The sequence below is a fragment of the Manduca sexta genome, unplaced genomic scaffold (genome assembly GCF_014839805.1).
Source record: "Manduca sexta isolate Smith_Timp_Sample1 unplaced genomic scaffold, JHU_Msex_v1.0 HiC_scaffold_2464, whole genome shotgun sequence".
In the NCBI taxonomy this organism is placed as follows: Eukaryota; Metazoa; Arthropoda; class Insecta; order Lepidoptera; family Sphingidae; genus Manduca; species Manduca sexta.
The window spans coordinates 1-23,189 of NW_023593431.1; the positions used below are offsets into that span (position 1 = coordinate 1).

General features: G+C 34.6%; 1 pseudogene; it reads right to left on the minus strand.

The window, feature by feature from the left end:
- Positions 1-1,257: 1,257 nt before the first annotated feature.
- On the minus strand, positions 1,258-20,587 carry LOC119188419 (annotated as a pseudogene).
- Positions 20,588-23,189: the final 2,602 nt, after the last annotated feature.

Sequence of the window (23,189 nt, forward strand, 5' to 3'; positions counted from 1 at the left end):
ACGCCCTCTACCGCCGAGCCGGACGCCACTGAACATTCCGTCCACGCCAGCGGCATGCTGGCACCACCCGCCTACTAAATTCGTCCGGCTCGACGTCGTATTTGTGTAACTTTTTCGTATTAATTAGATATTGTGTCTACCAAAAGTATTACCTATTTCATAATTATTAGACTTCGTATTAAGCAATCATAAAAGTAATTTTTACATTAGAGCTTGCTTTTGAGGGTATATCGCACGCCTTGGTTTATGGATACTGCGCAATGTAAATGAGATTTTTAGAATCGTAATAGTAGCATGTCAATTTTAGTTACAAATATTTATGGAGATTTCGAAGGTTCCATGGGGCAATACTATTGTAATTCCGTTGAAGATGCTGGCGACTCGTTCGATGCGACTTGCCTCCGTCTTCTCGCGTATGAATATCACAAAATAAGTAGGTACTGAACGAAATTAAGTACCTTGACTTCGCTAAGGTAATTATAGGTTTCAGATCTCCGGTATTTCATGTAAACCGCAAAATGTATTATCTAATTTAAGAAAATTAAGTGGATATTATATCGGGACATATCAATCGGAATAGTGGTCTAAGATAGTGTTTATAATATACGTGACGTACCTAGTTAAGTATAATTAGTTGGAACTCAAGAATTTAAAGAATAGTGATGTAGCGAAGTTAATAAAGTTTAAACTTTATAAGTACTGAAAAAATGTTTTATTTCATGCACCTGAAAACACTAAAAACGTGAAGTTAAATACCCAATTATAAATGCCATACAAAATGGAATTACACCTTCAATAATAGATATCTCACTTGTGTTCACATATTACAGTAATGATTCTATTAACTGAGACAAGGTTATCCGAAATGAAAATATAACCACAAAACAAATCACGAATTAACACAATATCAGGTACATCTGACAAATATAAATTATTACAAAATTCAACAGCAGACACGAGCACAGTAATATTTAGAAATTATATTAGTCTGTATGATGTTAATTTTACGTCCACTACCTCTCTCGTTGTTTACGCCTATATTCTTAAGTATATCGCCACCTAAAAGTTGCCTGGTAGAAAATGACTTAAGCATTAAGTTCATCTTTATACTTTTTGTAATAAATAAAAGTTCTTAACTACATTTACGAGAAAATTAGACGACGGAGCAATGGGTATTGCAATTGGGTGTGATATATTCCCCAACTTCTTTAGATAAAGGCAGCGTGCAGACGCTATCAAGTTGTTTTTGGGAACACTACACTACTATGAAACTCACCAGCCATTGAGCACTCCCTCCACGTTGAGCATGGGCACGATCTTAAAGACGTATTTGGCTCGTAATGCGGAGGCGACGGCCGTGTCTCCGAGCAAGCAAGCGAGCGAACCGTCCATCACCCAGGACGCGTTGCTCTCCGGGGTGCACGCGGGCAGTTAGAAACACTATGTCACGGTCCTACGATAAACGATTAAATAGTTATAGCAAAATATGCTCTTGACAAGTTATTTGCACTTGAAATTATTGCAAATAACTTGTCAAGAGCATATTTTTTTCTATGAAATCGATGATATAAATTATGCTGTGCTTTTTATACAGTAAAATGATTATTACTGATGTGCTCATGATTTTTGGGAATTCAAGTCATTGATTAGCCGTAATAATTATATTATAACTTTTGATACATGTCTAAAATTTTATTTGGATAGATTGATACTAAGTTCTATTTTAATAAATGAACTAAGACGTTAAATTATTGGTTTACAATAAAGTTCTCACCACAATAGGATTAGACGGCGAGTCGTCAGCAGAAATAGTCAACAATGGGACTTCGTTATTGTTCAACGAATAGCAGAGCGGCTCAGCGCGGAAATAGGAACCGGGCGGCATCTGCAAACTCCATTGCCAGATGCGAGTCTAAAAAACAACCATATCAGAAATATTAAATGAAAAATAAATACTAGATGGCTTATAATTTTGGTTTTTGCAGTAAGTTTTCACCTTTCAGGACAGTAATTAGGAGAAGGAATTTTATCTCACTATATAGAAATAAATACGAGAAAAGCGTAACGTTTTTGATTTTAATGAAAACAAAGTAAAATTTGTAAGTCCGTACCATCATCATGGAGTAAGTGAATGGATAATGGTAAGCGAGGTAGCACACGTCGTTGGAGTGCGGGAACTCGATGTTGAACGTGACGGTCAGGTAACATTTGTTGTGGCTCTTCTGGTTCGCGTAATGGTAGCTGTTGCGGTAATAGCAAATATCGGAACCGGCACGCACCCAACCTGCAATTAATGAATGAAATTGGTAGTATTGAGACAAACTTTGCTTAGAGCAATATAAATAAATACGGCTGTCTGATGGTTGAATCTTACATAAGCAATTTTAAATTCAAAATATTTTAGCGTCATAAAGAACGAAAATAACTAATATGGTAATTTGGCCTGACAACTGATATATAATAATTCCATCAAGAGTTTGACGCATATGTAATTCGAAATGTTGTTTTTCGCAAGACTTTACTTTTGTACAATTACAAAGCAGGTTCATTCACCTGGCCTCCCCATGACGGCTTCTTTTACAGAATACATGACGGGCTTCATTCCGAAGTTGAACTGGCTATCAGATTTCTCGCAGTTGACAATGTTGAAGATGTAAGGGCGGCCTTGCGTCATGTTGCGCACTTCGAAGTAAAACCACTGGTGTCTCTTGGTCGAGTTCACGTCGGGCATTAGGATCAGCTCGTACTCTCTCGGACCTATCTGGAGTCAGTTACCACTCGTAGGAAAATTAACTGGATTTATAACATTTTCTTATAAGAATTCATTAATTCTTAAATTTATTAGAGAGGATGTAGGTAGTTGAAAACTAAATTAATCAGAAATATTTATAGTATAAGTTCTTAAGAGTGAACATATTATTATGTAATTGAATATTAGAATTGAATTAGAATATAAAATGATTACCTGAATGGCTTTCCTAAGATTACCCGACTCGAATCTTGACTCAAATCCTAATCTGGAGGAAAAGCTGTTTACTTTTGTAATCTCGTGTTCGTCGTTGTTGGTGAGGAATGTACTCTCCGTATTTAAACTGAAATATTAGTAATACTGTATTTGTATTATGTTTAAAATTACATTTCACCTTCGATTTTGGAATAAAATAGGGCCTAATAGATCTGAAGGAGTTAAAAAGGCTTCTTGAGCAAGCAAAGCCACAAATAGAAGTAGTAAATAGTATGAAGCCACATTTCAACTGAAAAATAAATACAGGATACGAAGATAAAACCGTTATCGGTTTAGGAATTACGTAAACAGTTTAGTGTCAACAATACAACGCTCTTCGACCTCAGAAACTAAAATATACTAATTGCATTCGCGTTGCCAAGAGATCAAAGTTTTCCGGCAGATATTCAAGCTATAAATTAATAACGTATGTTAAAACGACGTCGACAATAACCAACAGAGCAGTATGACATTGAGAAATATTTTTAATGTGTCTGTATATATACTTTATTTAATCAAATTTCTGGATAATTCCAGTTTGATTAGTAATGATAATTCGCTGCCAACAGGCGCCAGCATAAAACATATAAATATATCATGTCCAACTTACTGCATTAAAGGTATTTTGATCTTTATTTTTCCGTAAACAACTATAAATTATTATTTGTACGTTGTTTTTAGCCTTTCTACTATAATACTTAGATAATATTTATTTTACCTTTTTTGTGAAGTTGTGTCGGAAGGATTGGCACTGCTACAAAGCTGATCCAAATCATAAATTACTTCATTCATATAGGATTCTGGGTTTATAGCCCTGTCTACGCACGATAGCAGTTTCGTTCTGAAAGTTCAAAATTTGTTTTTTAATAGTCAAGCTTGAAAACACACGCAGCACAGAACATTTCAAGTTTAACCGCCATGTAGGCGCCGCATACAATAGTTTACTGCTTAAAGTTTACATAAAATCAGATGATTTCTAAGTTCGCTCCGGGATATCGTCACCAAATGACATAAGGGTTAGATGTTAAATAATATTGTGAAATCCAAGGTAAGTTGCGAAACTGGACTCAATTCTTAGGGCAACTATTTAAGGCGTGAATGTTTTAAACGGATTTCACAGTTACTAGCACTCGTTCACAATATGATGTTTAAAATCATAAATATATTTCTACAGTTTTATTACCTGCAGGCAGTCCTTTCCATTTTGTTTAAGGGTTCGGGTTGACTGTAACTCTGACCACCCATCATGTCCGGGTACGCTACCTTCACGAACGGAATGACACTTCGAACCCTCGATGTCATCATAGAATATACGGTCGCGAATGAACTATATTTAGATACATCTTTATGTATCTTAAGAGATGAACAAGAAGTTGTTGCTGTAAAAGAAAAAAAAAAGATGTTTTGAGATATCTAGTCTCTAGATGGTAATTTATGGATGTCTGGGCATGAAAATTAAATTATATTTTAAAGTTAGTTAATAAAAATAGGTAACAAAATAAATAATTTCTTCGTCTAATACTAAAGGAGTTTGGGGAAAGAGGGACTTCCTTCGTAGAACGGAAGTCGTCTATAATTTTTATAATATTGTCCAGGAGCGGTGCTAAGCACTCACTATCAGGTGGACAACTAACTGCTCATTTAGCTACAAACTTTACTAAAGTAACAATTCAAAAACATCATTATTGATTACTTACAAATACTCTCATGGATTTTATGGTAGCCCTGCATGAAAGGTGATTGTGTTGATCCCATGACATTATCATAATCAGTGTTTCCTAAAACTCCAGTTAGAGAAAGACTCAGAGTCGACGACATATTTCTGTTACCACTGGCTTGAGACGTCAGGAAGTCTTCCAAGATAGAGCCGCGTGAATTGGAACGGCTCTTGACTAGTTTAATTTGTTTGTTATAAGAACCGAACTCTTTGAAATAAATAAAATATCTGAAAAATATGTAGACAAAAATTAGTTTACGGACATTAAAATTTATGAAGCATTCACAAAGTTTTTATGTTCGGTGATCCGCCTGCGAAGTGTTTTCTCGGAATATAATCCTCGTGGGGCACGGTCGGTGTCGAAAATTTAATCCAAACCTATTTAGTCGTTTATGTCTGGTTGCCAGTTGGGTATTCAACATCTAGACATACTGTCCCGATTATAATAATACTAGATGTTGCTCGCGGCTTCACACGTGTGAAAATCTTTTTCCGCTTCAAAAGTCCCCAAAATACTGAAACTTCAAATTTAAAAATTCTATTATTTCCTATGGGAGTGAATTGCCGGGATAAAAAGTAGTCTATGTGTTAATCCAGGACACGATCTTCCTGTATGTCAAATTTCATTCAAATCCGTTTCGAGGTTTCTATGTTTATTTTTAATAAACATACAAATACCCAAATATTTTCACAAACTTACGTATTTATAATAAAAGTAATAAGTAAGATAATATTATTATTTTCACAGGAAAGATTAATTATTATAGTTTATATCTATCATACTTACTTTTTTAAGTCTTCTATATCTCTCTCGCTAGGATTTATCCAAAGGGAACTTTGTAAACTGTCGCCACTTTTGGTAAATCCTTTGTCTATATTACTGTCTTCGTTGGTTTCATTTTTGATTTCAGGTTCATCAAAGTCGGTATCAGGAAACTCCTCCATTCCATCTAGATCCGTATCTGGACCGTCATCATCAAGATCTGAATTGACTGTTTTAGAATCTGAATTCGCCGCGTCTTCTTCGTCTTCATGACATGGCCAAGACGCGTTAGTTCCTAATAAAAAAGACATAAAATATACGCTATGATATACTTGTCTGATTAAAGATGAACATTTTTATGAGAGAATATCAGCGACTTGTATATAGGCCACGAAATAATTTGTATGATACATAGCGTTGATATATTCACCTTTAAGTATAGGATTAAGGTTAAATGAGGCCGGGCTAGTGACTGCCACTGGCAGTGCCTGGTGTTTCAGGCACAACGTTATAACAGAGCAGACTCGCGCCAACAGTCCGTCAAACTCCGGCTCGTCTGGACATTGCGAGCAGAATCTGTGAAGAGTTTGTACGTGCTTTTTTGTGCACAGAGCCCGACGCCCAGCCTCTGAAAGATTACAAATAAGTGTGTTAAAAATATGAATATACTTGTTAACAACATCTAGATAGGGACTTCGAATGATAAGTTCGGACTGCCCATGAATATTCACAATGTAAAAGGAATAATTTAAGACCGTCTAGACTTTTATGAAGAGGATCGAGGGTTGGGACAGGAGAAGAGATTTCGTGAGCTATGGCAATCTTATTGACTGAATATAATACTAAAGATTTCCCTTCCCGTTGATATGGTGTAAAAAAAGTTGGATATAGATGGGTTTTATAACATTAAAACTTGTTTTTTTCTCCATTTGATCGATTCGAAATCGATTTCATGGCTTGTGCGAGGCTGCATCGTTTTACACGCATGCGAGCTAAAGTGTATTTGCGTGCAATAACTTCACGGATATGTTTTTATGAACATCACAATGACAATACATACTTATATTACATAGATGCTGTAGCGTCTGCAATATGTGTGCGCATATCTTGAGTCTCATGCGGCCCTCGTAGCGGTCCCATCGGTCGAACACCCTGAGGAGCACGCTACACAGTCCTGTCTTCACGATCTGCATGCAGCACACCTCTGCGTGAGTTACGCACGTGTGATTCATGGCATACACAACGTTATCCAACATGCAACGTTTATTCACAACTCATATTATGTATGGGAGAGCGGGTGCGCATTTACAAAAAAATCTTTGCGTGGAAGATGCCAATTAGGCATATATTTTGGAATATATTTCATTAAATTATGAACACGTACAATTTTAAGTTGGATTTTTTGGTTCGGCTATTTTTATGTTTTGGAAATCAGCGAGTAGACTATGTAAAAGCCAGAATCGCAGAAATTGCTTACACATTCGCTAAAAAACTAACAATTTGATAAATTATTCTATGCATCTATAAATTCCTTTTCGCAGAAATTTTAGTGCTCTCATAATTTCTATGCACATAAGGAAAAACTTTTGGCAATTTTTTTGTTAATGTACACTCGCCTTAACCTATACCTCCACCAGTGTCATTGTGCTTTTAATTGTGGGTGTGACAGTTGCTTAATGTCTTTACGAGTTTCGTCATTCAGACATCAAAGTGTAGAGTCATAAAAATTGTGCGTCGGCTATTGTGTTGAAGGTTTCTTTCAACGTAATTATTCACATTACATAGTGACATAAAGAGGGCCATTTAAAACGAACATTGCCTCACTTAACTGTTTTTGCTGAAGTAATCGATGGCATCTAGACACAGTCGGAGCCTGGCAGTTGGTATGAAACCAAGGCTCACTAGAACTCGTTCATAAGTTGCTATGACTCCGTCACGAATAAGAATGGAAGTTGTGACTGCTGGAATAAAAATAATGTTAACTTACAAAAATGTATTTAATAGTGCAGATAAACAGGGCAACTTTACTTACCATTTTGGCTAACTGCTTGATAATAACCAGAAGAGGAAAAATTAATTTGTTGTCCGTGAAGTGTCCCTTTAATATCAGATGCATTGTCCTTACACAGCCCAGCATTCTTACTTTCATTGCAAATTTGGGATCTAGAAGTAACATATTAAAAGTTCATATCAACAAATTCAATACGTAGGACATAAACCGAAAACAAACAGTCTGTTGTATGTAACCTCGTGTACCGAGCGCGGCCAGTATCCAGATCAAATCTTGCAATATAATTTCTGTTCCAGCGTGGCGATCTCTTGTCTTGCATCGTCGATATTGCCTTGCGAATAATGACTTGAGTGCCCTTAATAGCTATGAATTCTTGTGCGCAGTGGTGTCGCGTCAAATTGTTAACTGAAATCAGTAATGAACATTGAATGCCTACCTTTAGGGGCTAATGCGGCAAGGATCCACACGAGGTCCTGCAGCATCAGTTCGGTGCCGACGTTGCCATCTCGTTTGCTATGCGTAGCGATCAACATTCGAATCATCACTTGAGTGCCGTTTATCGATATGAAGTGCTGAGTGCACTGCTGTCTTGCAATGTTGTTCGCTGAAATGTCGACATCCAACATTTTGGTACAGCTTTCGAACAGGCGTTAATAATTGATGCGATGTTTCGTGAATTTTTATTGTTAATAAAATCGTCAGTGTCGAGCGGTCGGATTTATAATTAGATCAGCTTGCAATGTTCAAGACCACACATAACATCAGTGTTTATAGTCGTACAAAAATATACAATGTTAATGTGATCGAACACGGCATTGTCGCGAATTGACAATTGAAATTACAATAGATCAAATACTGTTCACAACAAGGCCGTATTGTCAAGTAGTCCAATGTCAAGCTATAACTAAGTGAGCCTGTCTTAAATGTCAGTGGGCAGAACAGCTACCGAGTAGAAAGGGTATCTGCGAAGCAATTATTGAAATGTCAGTTTCTCAACGACATGTTATCATCCGTACAGAACGATACGATTTATCATATAGCATACGATCTATATCAGATAGGATACTATTATGTGCATCAGTGTACGATTAATAAAAACCTATAATATGATTAGTACTTTTGTTTTCAACATTTCTAAGCTTTCGTGTTAGAGGCGTGCAAAGGGTAAATAGAAAATAAAATATTCGATAAAGCTGTTTGGGTTAGATTCTCGCCCACACAAACTGGACATACCCTTCTTTATAATGGGAGCTTTGTTTTCTTTGCCAGCTTTTTTGTTTTCTTTCTTCTTTATTGCCGCTTCAATAGGAGCTACGTTTTTAAAAATAATTTGTATTATTGTATTTTTAATTGCATCAAAACTTAATAATGTTGCAACTGTTATCTTATGATTTTTTTTTTAATATTTGGATGTTTATATATTTGTAAAACGTAAACCAAACAATTGTAACCCTGGCACGAATTTTTACGTGATAGTAAACGCTAAGTTATAATTTTAAGTATGTTTTTCAATGGATATTTTAACAGAGCCCCGAGAGCGTATTTGAAATTGAAGTATGGCAGCATGATCATTGTAAACTTCGAATAGTAAATCATGTAGTCATGGGAACAGTATACTCAATATAAAACCAACCTGTTTTTTGACATATAGTGTTGTCAAAACAGTACAGAGAAATACTTAAACGTTAACTTACACCATACGAATATTTGGTGCAATTTTATTATACGTCCTTGGGCACTGAACGGATATAGACGATATTTGGCACACGGGTATTTTTGTCGTGAAATAACATATGGGAAATTTTTTATGCCGGTAACTTGCTTTCATGGGAAAAAACAGATTTATTGAAAATAGATGGCGCTGGCGTCTTACAATCTTTTAGGGACTTTTGTAGCGAGAAAGGCTTTTCAATTTGGTTTGATGCTTACCCGTATCTTCTAAAACATAATCCGTCTTATTGCAAAAAGTGAAATAAACCTTAGCTTAAACCTGTACTAACAAAACCAGGCTTATCTGGGAAACCGTGGTTTAAATTCGTCCGTATTACAAAACTCATAAAAATCGTAGACTTCTTAGTACCGCTATTTGAACCATGGCCTATATAAAACCACAAATAAATACAAACAACATTCGTTCAATACGACATCATTCAATCGCAACGTTCCATATACCCAAAAGAAAACGTTTTCATACAATGTTAATGATTAAATAATGTTTAGGAGTATTAAAAATATTAAGACTTGGTTACTTTGGTCCAAGATCAACAATAGTTGTAACTTCGATTGCAATTTTGTTTAGGTTTTAAGTTTTGACTAATGTTGTATTAGCTGGTAATACATCAAAATGCGTGTTACGAAACGTAAGCTTCCCGCGCGTTATGTGAAACCATAACATTAAACAAAACTATTGCGGTGACTATTGCAAATAACTTTGAAATTTATTATCAGTGTCTTATTGTATAGAACAATTGACTCTTGGTAATATTGTGATGGATCAACCAAAGAAAAAAAAATCTGAAAATTGAAGTACTGAGTCGAGTCTTTTGAGTCGGCGCGGCGTTTCTAGTAGCTCAACGGCTGCAATATCCTCAATATCAACTGAATCTACCACGTTAATATCCATTTTCGATAAAAAATAACACAAGACAACGAAACAGACGCCAATTTCAGAGATAATCTGACAAATGATTTGAAATTTGATTTGACATTTACGATTTAAACCATCGTCGAACCAGGGGTCGCCGAGGTTTAGCATTAGACCATCAAATAGTCCATGGTTTATCGTTAAACCACTTTTTGTAATACCATTTTTATATAAACCGTACTTTGCATAGGTTTAAACCAGAGTTTTTAGTTAAGCCTCGTTTTGTAATAAGACGGAATATGTTCGGTCACATTTATTTACACGTGTTTAGAAATTATGTACTGAGTTCAAATTATTAATCTAATACCGTGTTTAAAATTTAACTTAGCATTTAAGTTGCACCTTAGAGGCTTACGGAGTTTCAAATACTTTATACGAGCGCATGGGTGGAAGCTTTAAGCTTGGCTTACGTAGTATTACAAAGTTGCAAGCACTCGTTGCCGATCGCCGTGGTGTATTTGTGTACAAAGTAAAGAAAGCTTGCGAGAATAACGATCGGTATCGACTGCAAGCTTTTTCTTCTATTTCAAGCTTATTCGTGCATTCGCACGATTTTATTTTACTCTGATAGTATTGGCAAATTCTTTGGCATCGTGGAAATATAAAATAAATTACTCGACTTAAATTGAAACCGATTAACTAAATTAATTTAGGACATAATTAAGTAAAATACAAAAAAAAAACATTCCTCTCTGTTTACTGCGACAGGGGATTTCAAATTTGTTTCAATTATATACTACAACAATAGGGTCTATTTAGGGAAAGAGAAGTTCGAACTATTTAGCATATCTTTAAACACAATTTTTCAAAATTCTAAATAAATCACAGATAGGTATAACATCCCAGAATAAATTATTATAAAAAATAATATTATTATTAATTTAGTTTCCATTAGATTCTGTATTGCTATTTTTTTTCGCTATAAGTTTACTTCGATAAATTTGAATATATACTTTTTACAGCTATATGTTTTACGACGAGATTAACCTGGATAAAATAAATATGGAAATTATATCTGAAGTGTATTATATTACCTGAACATTTCTTTCCTTTTCCTTGTTTCATACACAATGCTTCTCAATATAGATGTGGTATATGTTGACGTAGCTGTATCTCTTGAGTTCTGTAAATGTGCGTATGTTGTTATGATTTGTCTATGGTAAATGTCAATAAACAGAACGAGCGAATTTGTATCATAAATCATGCTACCGGGCGCCTCTTCGTTTATAATAATTATGGAACTTTCTTGTTTTCAAGGATATTATTTGGTTATAACTTTCATATTGAATGACAGGACTTTCATATCGTAAAATATTTCTTTAAAATGATTTTTTAAATTGTGCCAAATATATTTCTATTGTGGAACAATGCGCGGAATACAGAAACAAAAAAATAGGTTAAGCTCTAAACTCTCTATACGGAGAAGTGCCTGCTGTTAGTCAAGGCCTCGCTGCGGCTTTGCAGCCTTCAACAAAGATATCTATTATTAGATTCCATGAGAGCAATTAAGGAGTTTTTTTCAGTATTCAGCCGGTGAGAATTACCTCCAATATGGAAAGCAGCATTTGGATGGCGCCCGATTGCTTATTCCATAACTTGTCCAGCGTGCTCTGGCGAACATGTTTATCTGTAATAAATAATTTTGATATAATTAAACGTGTTATGAACGCATTACCATTTAGAGGTAATTGCCAAGAGAACTTCTGACAATATAAATAGTTACAATGACATTTTGGTGCAATAAAACACATTAATATGTTGAGAATGTTCTTATAACGTGTATTTTAATTCGAGCTCATCGTCCGATCGCACAAAGAACGCAATGAGCGGAGAAGGTTAAGACGTAAATAACATAATACTTTCAATTCATGAAATTAGTACAGCAACTCTTTCGCCAAATAACGACTTTGTGATTTTTTTTTTATACAAAACGCGCAATTTAATTCACATTCCATAAATAATCACCACTAAAAATCTCGTAAACATCGGAGGGTTAACGGTACGTGTTGTTAACATACAGATGAAACTTTTGGTAGAGTCGAGAGTTAAATGTTATTCCTGAAGCATTAAATATAAAGTCTGATATGAAATACAGTAGTTTATATTATAAACAATGTACTTTTTCCAGTTAACACACTTTTAAGGCAAAGACTTCCTTCCTTCTTATAATTAAGGACTTACTGCTCGATCAAGAGCGGTGGCGCGAGCAGCAGCGCAGGTAGCGAGAAAAACAATTGTACGAGAACGTATAGAAAGTGTATTTCGATCCCGAACTATTGTTTTTCTCGCTGCCCTCGCCGCCGCTCGCGGGTTAGACCATGCGAGGCCGGTGCCGTTTGGGGATTTTTTGAAACCGCACAACTTTGTAACCAATGCAGATATATGTTAGCTAGAAGTTAGCGATTCCGGGGCTATTTAGTGAAATGTATATTCCCAATATTTTTTAGATCCTTCAAGATAAGTACGCATGTTGTTATGTACTTGTTTCAAGATTTTTAGTTTGAATTATAACCAGAAGCAGAGGACAACAAGTAGTATTTATTCTTATACTCGTATATTACCATTAATTACCAGATTAATTTATCATTCGCCGCAAATGAACGTAGTATTATCGAAGTGAGCAAAGACTTTTACTATCGACATCGTTTTCGTATTTTTAAATTAACGTGTTTGTGTAATGATTACACCAGTTGATGTACGGTGAGTGAATGAATTAAGACAAACAAACGTAAAACAGATGAGACAAAAAAATATTTTGGAAAATATTCATGTTATTACTTAAAAAATAACCTCTCCCTTAATCCAAATGTATTTCTCTCCAATTAAGATATTTATATCTCTTGTTTTTGTCGATAGGTTATGTTGTATGTTATGTTTAACATAAGTCTATAGTTTTTACATAAATACGCAATAATTATTACAAAATTTATCTACTCTGCTGTCATAAATTTTATTACTCTAGGCATTTCAATCATAATAACCTGCCTGGTTATTTACCATTACCAAACAAAATGTTAATGCACGAATAAAAAATTAAAAATAATCATAAAGGTTACACTTAAATTACAGGCAGACAATGCGGAAATAGGTGTACATAAATTATATATAGTACAAAATTGTTTTTGTAGTTAAATAATGCAGTAAATGGCCTAGTGGGCCAGTAGTGGCAATGACAGGCCGTCTCGATAGTGACGTTGGCGCGGTGCCAGTGGGGCGCGCGGCGGCGACGTCAGCCCGGCGCGGCGGCTGCACGCGGCCGTCGCGACGCGGCGCGACGGAGCGGAGCGTTGCCGGATCAGCGTGGAGCGGACGCAGGCCGGACGGCAGTAGCTAAATGTGATGCTTGCTATACACGCTGACGCCATACCCACCGTCTAAACTTGACACACAACTATAATTACAAGCGTAATACCGATGTTTTGAATTAGATCTGGCAACTCTGTTATGTCATGTGGAACAATCAAGAGCTTGATTGATAAGAAACGGAATCGTTATGTCACTTTCTAAAACTATTTATATATACATTTGAATACAAATAATTTTAGAATGATGGGTTAAGGACGATAAAAATGCAGTTTTTGGATATGATATGAATATTTTATATTTAAATATCATAATCGTTTTGGTACTTATTTTCGATTACAGCCCGGCATCTTCTTGATATACTTAAATCGATAAGCCATACCAATATAAAAAAAAATATATATTCAGACACAATAAGACAACAACCAGAACGTTTATCGTGATAAATTAAATAAAATAAAAAAATAAGATCCAAAGACATGAGATGACAGCGAAAAGAAAATATAAAATGCGTAATTGAAAATGTTTCTATGCAGGCGAACAATTAATCTAAAACGCCATGGACCTGATGAATTGACCGAACAAGCGGTCATTTACGACGCGATCACCGCTCACAGCATTCATAGAGACATTGCCAATAGTAAAATTGTAAACATGTCCGAGTTTACATTTGCCAAATAAATAATCGTTTAATGTAATCCATTACGAAAGAACGTATTAAACTCGTTAAGGATTCTAAATATACTATCGACCGCAAACATAATGTTGTCGGCCTTAATATTCTGATACATAAAGGCTTACATTAAAGATTGGTTCTAAAATCTATGCTGCTAATTTAATTGTACCCACATGTGAAGCCATAGTAATTATCTTAATTGTCAATCCACTTAAAATAATTAACTAAAACACGAAACATATTAATAACTTTTGGCACATTTTTCATGTTGTTATTGGAGCCGAAAACAAGGAAATTCTAGAACGTAGAGCTTCTAAATCTTGTCATCTGGCAGGGGTAAAAAATTATAATGAATTAACATGACAATTGCATTCTAATTTTATTAAAATGGCATTCGTGATTAATTTTAGTTCCGATCACAAATCAACATCTGTCAGTCATTCGATATCAAAACAATTTCAACCCCCGACCACCATGACTGATGGATTGGAATGATTTTTTCGGATGCAGTGCGATAAATATGTCACATCGTCCACATAGCGGAACGCCAATAACTGGACACATTTACTGATAGTTGGCTTTCATTCAACGCTCGCCATTTATTTACAAACACGTATTTACGTTGGACTGTTCATAAGTGGATATATTGAAAATAGAACATATTTATTAATCTTTTCAAAATATTTAATTTTTAAAAATTAACAATTCTGATGTACAGCAAATATCATCACATATGTGAATTTTATTTCATTTTCTAGGAAATATTAATGAGATTTTTTTTGTAAATCAATACATATTGTTTCGAAAATATCTCTCGCCAATCGCCATAGTAGTTAATAAAAAACAAAGCCTTTAGTTTCAACACATAATTACGAAGAAAATTAGATAATCAATTCACCCAGGCATTAAAAGACTACATAGAACACCCTCATCAACTTTCGTATATTGAAAACACCAGGGGTCTTGGAGCATCGGCCGTCTGACCAATGTCAAGGCGAGTCTTGATTTATACTACGACAGAAATAGATCGCCTGTGTAAACATCATTTTAATTGTTTTTGTACGGATATCGCAGTACGTGTCAGCGTTAGAATAATTCTAGTAACGTTTGAATAATTCTAGTAGCACTGGCTGAATAACAGCTTTCTAATTAAAATCTTAAAAACATTAATCGATAATAAGGCTTGTTATAAAATAAAATAATTTTGAATATTTATGTGACCCTGCATAGATTATACAAAACGATTTTAAAATAACTGATTCGCCTACTTCTACTAGAACGAGCTCACGATTAATAAAAATAAATGAATCTAAAACTTATTTACCGTACTGCTAAAACGATACAGGCACTAGATATACACATAAACCAAACGTAAACGCTTTTAGCATGCACTAGATAGTGACTAGGCTGTGATGAATATGCCGTTGAAGCGTGAAAAATGACAACAAAGTAGCTCTATTATACTGTCAAAGGTGGAACGGAAGCACAGTTCATTTCACGCCCCCTCGTACTGATTGTACCAGCCGAGGCAATGAAATAACAGATAATAAACCCCTTCTAACATTGTATAAATTAATGGTAACACGTATCGAGGCCGGCACGAGACGGGACGGGACGGCGCGGCGCCAGGCATGACCGAGGCCCATTACGTGAAAATGCACTTTACTAACTTACAGCATGCGTCCAGGCTTGTTACTGCGATTATGCACTTACACTGCAATAATGACGCACCTTGGTTTGTCAGAACGTTACGTGTTGTCTGCGGCTAATGCATCAATGCCCACTTTATAACTAACACAGCATAGCCCTAGAGTACTAGGCTATGTATACTGAAATTAAGTCCGGTATTTTTTTTTTCACTAACTACAGTCGGCGTAATTTTGTATTTTTTGAAACTTAAAGACATGATGTATACATTGATTCCAAATTATTTAAGTGCCACTTTGGGAAATCGCAATAATTAAATAATCATTTTGTAGTTAAGTAGTATTCGTGTCTACGGCCGTTATTGAAATTAGATTTGTAATAGTGGCGTATCTTAATTACCTACGAAATCATAAAGTATTAATTAATTCAACGAATTAAAACGGTAGAAAACTGTACTGTTTGAAAATATTTATATAAAAATACAGTAATAATATTATAGAGTCGAGATATTTCCAATGATAAATTAGGCATCAACTGACGTCAGTAGACATGTAATTAGATTAGTATTATAGCAGACAGTATGTTGACGGCACTACGCTTTTTCTTTTTGATTCATATAATGTGAAATTCTGAGACGAAACTTCTAGAAATTTCATTGATAGTTACTATTTTTGACAATAAAAATAAAATGTTTGAATTTATATAGGCAACCATCAAATATTCATGAAATATAACAAGACAATTCTGACATAATGTAGCGAATAACAGTATTAGCATTTTAGGGACGGCAATTTCTTTAAAATGCCTAAAGGTAACAGTCAAAAATGTTTATGTGAATGTATAATATTATGTTGCCTTGAAGCTATAATGACATGAAAGACGCCAAACATAAAGCGCGGTGCCAGTCACTACATTTCGTATTCTAGTTTCCAGAATACTTGATTAAACAGAAAATGGGCCACATCCTGATCGACTAAAACATCAACTATAAAGTCATTGAACGAACTCTAACTAACTTTTTAAGGGTTTATCACCGCGTTGCGTTTAGCGTGTTATCTTTTACCCGTCACGCAAAACCGCATTTCAATGGCAAAAGTTGTAATTTTATTACGTATTCTTAAATTACTGCTCTAAACAACAATTTTCGTAAAATTGCAACGCACTTTCTTTATTTGAGTACGATGAACAGAATTGTAAACATTGAAAAAAAATGGCAAATGAGCGTGTTGATGTTATGTAAAACCAGGATCATTTGGATTCGCACCTCAATTATCAAGAACACCTCTCAATTATCACTTTCACGTATTGTTCACTACTAGTGAAATATGCCACCGACAACAATTCCGGGCTCTGTGCCAAAATGCAGTTCATACATCTGAACAGGCAGAATTTTTATACGTCCGCTATAGCAGATAGTATTGTATGTAACATAACAAAGGACCAGGCTTGTCATTGGCCTGTCGGAGTTTTGTGCGACAAATTATTTCTATTTTAATTTAGAAGCTTCTGCATTTCCCCGCTCTGCTTGTAGTAAGGTGTTGATGTAATTTATCCAAGAAAATTATTATTACAGGAGTCCAACCCACCAAAACAATTATTATTGATGATTTCATTAATAGCCGATAGAACAAACGTCAACCTTGTTACAATCTTCATAACTATAAAAAATAATATAGAAGAATATTTATTAAAAAAAAATGAATAAATAATGAGGTTTAGTGAATGAGACTGATCTAGTTTTTAATATGCATAAAATTTTACCTTTAGACATTTAAGTCGTAAATATTGTACGAAATTGATCACACTTGTGAATTATATTTTAAGGCAAAATATGAGAAACGGAAATATTATTTTCAAGGTGATTCACATTCAGTGTATTTTTAATAAAAAAATTATATAAAAGGAACCTTGAGAATTCCTTATAAGGGAAAATATGCGATTAGAATAAATTTATTACACTGAGACCGAATCGTGAGTAAAGTGGTATTTTGAAGTGAGTTTCGAAGGTTCTGGTCTATTGTCTAGAGCCTATATAATTTGAGATTTAATAAAATAATACACCACGGAACAAAGACATTGATAACTCGATCTGTACATTCAATGACATATATTACAATTTATATACCCTGATACGACACTGCTCTGAAAGGTTCCATATAACGGCCTAATATTGAACACGTCCCTTTGTCCCTTAATTTAATTTTTTAGATATTATTATGGAATATCAAATGCTTAGTACACGTTCATAGCCATTAAGAGTTGCAGCATTTTAAAATAATTTAATCAGAAATACTTTTAGATAAAAGAAGACATTACGTATTATCTTACGACAGAATTGAACGTGCGATAATCCACCGCTCCAATTTACGACAATCTTCAGATGCAACGGTGGCTGCATGAATAAACAATGCTGTCGCAATTAAGATAGCAAACGTTCCGGGTATATCAAACTAGTGCTGATACATTTCAATACGTACGTAATTATATTTAGCTTGGATAACTTTCTGTGGAGTAAGTATGGCATAGATTAATTTGCTACGATTGCTTGCGGGTGAGAAGTGTTGATTGTCTGGATACCATAAATAAGGACAATGGTTGAAGCCTTTAAATTCTGACGTTACAAATGGATTGATGTTATTTACGTTATGCACGTCATAAGCCTGTAAAATTAATTCGCGACTGATTCCTGGAACATGTATTAACTTGGCAGGCCACTGATAACGCTGTTCAATCGAACTGATTAGTATCCGTTTGCATACCAATGAACGCGTGTATGTAAATGAAGATTTACGTCATCAGTACTCCTTGGTTTTGATGACGAAAAACTTAGTTTAGGACATCTACAATTAGAGTGGGGCAATAAGTTGCGAAAAGAGATTGGAAATAAATCGACGATGTGGTCTGACAATCCATTAATACACTACAAGCGATTAATGGCTTCACTTTGTATCTCCTAACTTAACGCATTGGTAATATTGCTATGAATTTCGGGGTGATAAGAAAGTATATTATTAATAAAAAAATAAAAAAAATTGTTCTTTAAAATATATGAAAAATTGTTCCAGTTGTTATTGGGTTTCGTGTTACTATTTGACATCGCATCACCAAAGTTTAATAAATGGTACGTAGGAATTAATAATGTATATAGTACACATATATGTTTATTTGAAACAAATTACATAAAAAAAGAATGTGACAACGCAAGCCGCGCTTAAGTTGTTATGTAAATAAATATGCAATGCAGATTGGTGGTGGGCAGTATGCAAACGTGAAACAGATAAGATAAACATGGCCGTAACTGTTGTCAGAACTATAATTTACATACATTTCTACATGTATACACAGGACTGTAGTTTTCAAAACGAACTTAAAATGAGCATGATGTTTTTTTATCACCAGTTAAAAGTAAAGGATCAACAAACTTAACCTAAACAAGTTGACTCATTGATAAACTATGGGAAAATGATACGGAATAAATAAAAATTAATAATTTTAAAATAATTTTCAAATAAATATTTTTTAAAGTTTGCTTAAACCTAACGTTATAACTTTTCAATTGCAGTGGCCAAAAGACCAGATTAACCTCAATTTTTTATATACTTTACACATGGGTGAAAATTACAACAACGAAATATTATTGAGAACCGCTTTCTTAATGTTTCATTGTGGTTAACATGTAATTATTATAGTGTTAGAAACATCAGTTTTACTGCTCGTATTGTTATGTCATTGTCGCCTCTGGCTTACTGAGTTAATTAACCTTTTTTTGGTTTCGCGGAGTAATTGCTTTATTAATACCGCCTAGCTTTCGTGAGGGGCGACTGAGCGATTATGTTGGAGTCACCGTGCCTTACAACCCGGCTTTGTGCCGCGCGGATTTGATGTTGACCTTCGAGCGACCGCTGGACCGAGTGTCTAAACTCTATCTACAACGCACGATATACAAACTCCGCGGTGGCCCTCTTCGGCACATTAGGGACGGTTGTGGGCTTCCTTCGACAAAAACATCAAGTCTTCGTCCGCAGCCGTCCCTGCGCGGTGCCGTGACCTAATTAACTGCAAGACTCATTTAATGTCATACGACGTTAATTTTATTGCTCAATGTGCCAAGCGTATAGGGAGCTTATACCCTACACATTTACTAACAGAGGTTTCTCAAATATCTGTGTATAAGGTGATGAATTTAAAAAATAAGAATATTGATTTGCGGAAGTAATCGGGAGCAGAAGCCTATCGACTTTAAATGTTTCAATCGCGTGACCACATTAAGCAAATGGTCGGTCAGTTACTTTAGCCCAGATAGGGCGCCTGGCAAAGTTAAGTCCGTTTTAAAGGTCACTGGGGGGTCAATGAAGCGTGTATGTTCAGTACTTACTACAGAATTACTGAGAGATTTTCATATTACTTTAAAACGAATAGTTCAAAGTAATTGCCGTGATGTATCTAGTGAATTGTATAGTCTGTGTAGGAAAAAAGGCTGTTTGAAGGCCCCATTTTACTTTTTCATTTTAAAGTTAACTTTGACAGTACAAGTTACATATTTTACCACAACATCGCGACGTTTTTTAATTACCTGGTTATAACTATATAATTAATGTTCACCGTCATAACATGAACAAATTCAATAATTTTACCGCCTGAAGAACTTCACGCAAAAGCCAGTGTTAATATACAAAGTGCGTTACCATGGGAGGTGAGCCGTGAGTTGATCCTGGCCGTGATCGCGCGCGCCACCTCCGTGGAGTCGGGCGCGCGCTGCTGGTGCAGCCGGAGCCTCTCTCGAACAGGCAGTCGGCCGCCGCCTCGTCCGCCATGCGATACGCTGACAAAACAAACAATATTAATTTAACTACTACAATATAATAACAATAAACCCTATTCAATTGTATTCGATTACGAACATTTTATAAGAAATGGAAATATAAACTTGCGAGGGTAAGAAAGAAACCAGTTGTCGCGTACCCAGAATTAAAACTGATAAAAGTTGGTTTCAATTAAATTTTAGCATCTAAGAAATTTGGTGAAAATAATAAAGTACAATATTCAACTGCTTTTATGCAATCTCATTTTGTTTATAATAAAATAAGATAAAAATGGGCGTTAGAACTAAAGCGATTTTCAACTCGCATAAATAATAATATTATGTTAATTCGATTGAAATATTTTCATTTTCTTGTTTTTCACTAATTTCATCGTGTTACTAAATCACACAAACTACACCAGCGCGTGCCAAAACATTGAGAGTTGCTGATTAATTCCAGCATTTCAATTAAATAAATCAATGTTGAATGAAAATATATAAGTCATGCAAATAATATTGCATGATTTAAATATTACACCATTATTGATGAATGTAATTTATGATGCAGATAACATCATTTGGCAGAAGGAGCGCAAAATTAATAAGTTTGCTAATAGTACTTTGGGTTTTAATTTAACTTGACATTGGAATAAGATTTTACTATGTCTATTTGGATTTTATGTACAGATGTGTTTAGTTATATATGTTTCTTATCATAAAAGTATTTTACGATTCCAGGAGTATACTTCTCTTTGATTTTATAATTATTTATTTTTATAGCTAAATTTAATACACAAAACACTAAAACATTTTTATTATATTGTTTTGTCAACTTTAACATTAAAAATTTTAGAGTAAAGAGCACTCATAATGTTAACTCAAAATCCATCGTTACAGCTTTACCTTTTTACACGAAGGTTATTATAACTAGCTCGATTAGATTATAAATATTATAGAAGTTTACTTTTTTTGTAAATAGTTAATGTCTGAAATTACTGATCTTATTAAAAAGTTGTCACTAATAGAAAACGACATAATAGTTGTATAATTTTATGTCGGGATCTGACTTTAACGCGAACAAAACCATCATCAAAATTTAGTAAAAAAAATTAAAAGCCTCATGATTCTAAATATTCGTACAGCTTGTAATTAATACCAATCAGTCGATTGATAATGATATTATTCATTTTATGACAACAGATTATCTCATTAAAGAAACATGAAACTATAAATGTGTGTGATGTTATAAATTATGTTTTCCGCAAATTAAATACCAGTTGGCTCATGTAAGCGAATTTAAATAATTCCCTGTAATATAAACACGGTTTGTCGGTTTTTTTTACTAATCAATGTTTTGACAGTGTTTTTTTCGTGATAACATTTTAGATGAGAAAAAGACTAAGTTTTCATTATTTGTAGTCAAAACATTAGTAGAAAATGTTGATATGTTATGTATATAAGAGCTTGATATGAGATTTTAAAGAGATGTAGATATGTCTATTTCAAAGTTATAACTTTTAGTACAATTATCTGTTTATAGAATATTCGTAATAATAAAGCAAGTTTTGATTAGAGTACCTACTTGATACAAGCGCACGCATACTAAAACTATAGTTGTGCGTAGTAACGGGAATAAAACCAAATGTTAGCCTATTTCGCACATAATGCTATACAATTACACAAAATCTATAAACAAACATAAATTCAACAGTCATGAATTTAGACCGAAACGGAACAATGTGTTTGCATTGACACCGTTTAAAACACGAGTGTACGACACTTTAGCCAATGAATCCACACAGGAATGCAATTTTAAGAGACACTATCGTGAATAAATGATTGGACATACGTGAATGTCGTGTGGGGTCCTCTTTTGTTGTCTAATGTACGATGTATTAGTAAACAAATGTATTGTGTGCGATAAAGCGACAGTGCCGCGTGGTGAACGCCCCGCGGCGATTGCCGACCGACTGATTTTCCGAGCCCTGAATGTTGGGAAAAACGGAGATGCGCGGGGCGCGCGACCGCCACGCCGGGAAATATATTTCCACTACGCCAACGAATTAATAAATAAATGCTTGAGCTATACGTCCTCAGATTAATTGCTGTGGCACGATTTTGCAGAAAAGTCTTTTTCTAAAATGTTTTGTTACTGTGGTTTCTAAACATTTAAAATGTATACTTTCAAACTAAATATATGGATTAATTTTTTTATGAAACTAATATTTATAAACAGGGAAGCTTGTTTCCGTAATTTCCGTACCGTAACAATAAATCACTGGCATTGTCGTGTTTACGCCCTTGGGGAACACCCCTCGCTGCGGACATTTATCAGCGAATGTATAGCGTTATTAGTTATTTACGTAATACAACAGGTAAAGTTGGCAAACAGTTACTCGTTTAAGATTAATTTGTTAGGAAACATATTTAGTACTGTACGTTAAAGTATAATCGATGTTTTACTGCTGTTTTACGACAGCAGATGTTTCATATGTCTGTCGGTGTAATATAACTTCTTTTCTTTGTAGTAAAATGGAACTGGCGCACTGATAAAAACTTTCTTTGTAAATAGCACTTTCCATTTTTATGTAGAAGTATTGTGTTGAAAATTATTCTAATAAAA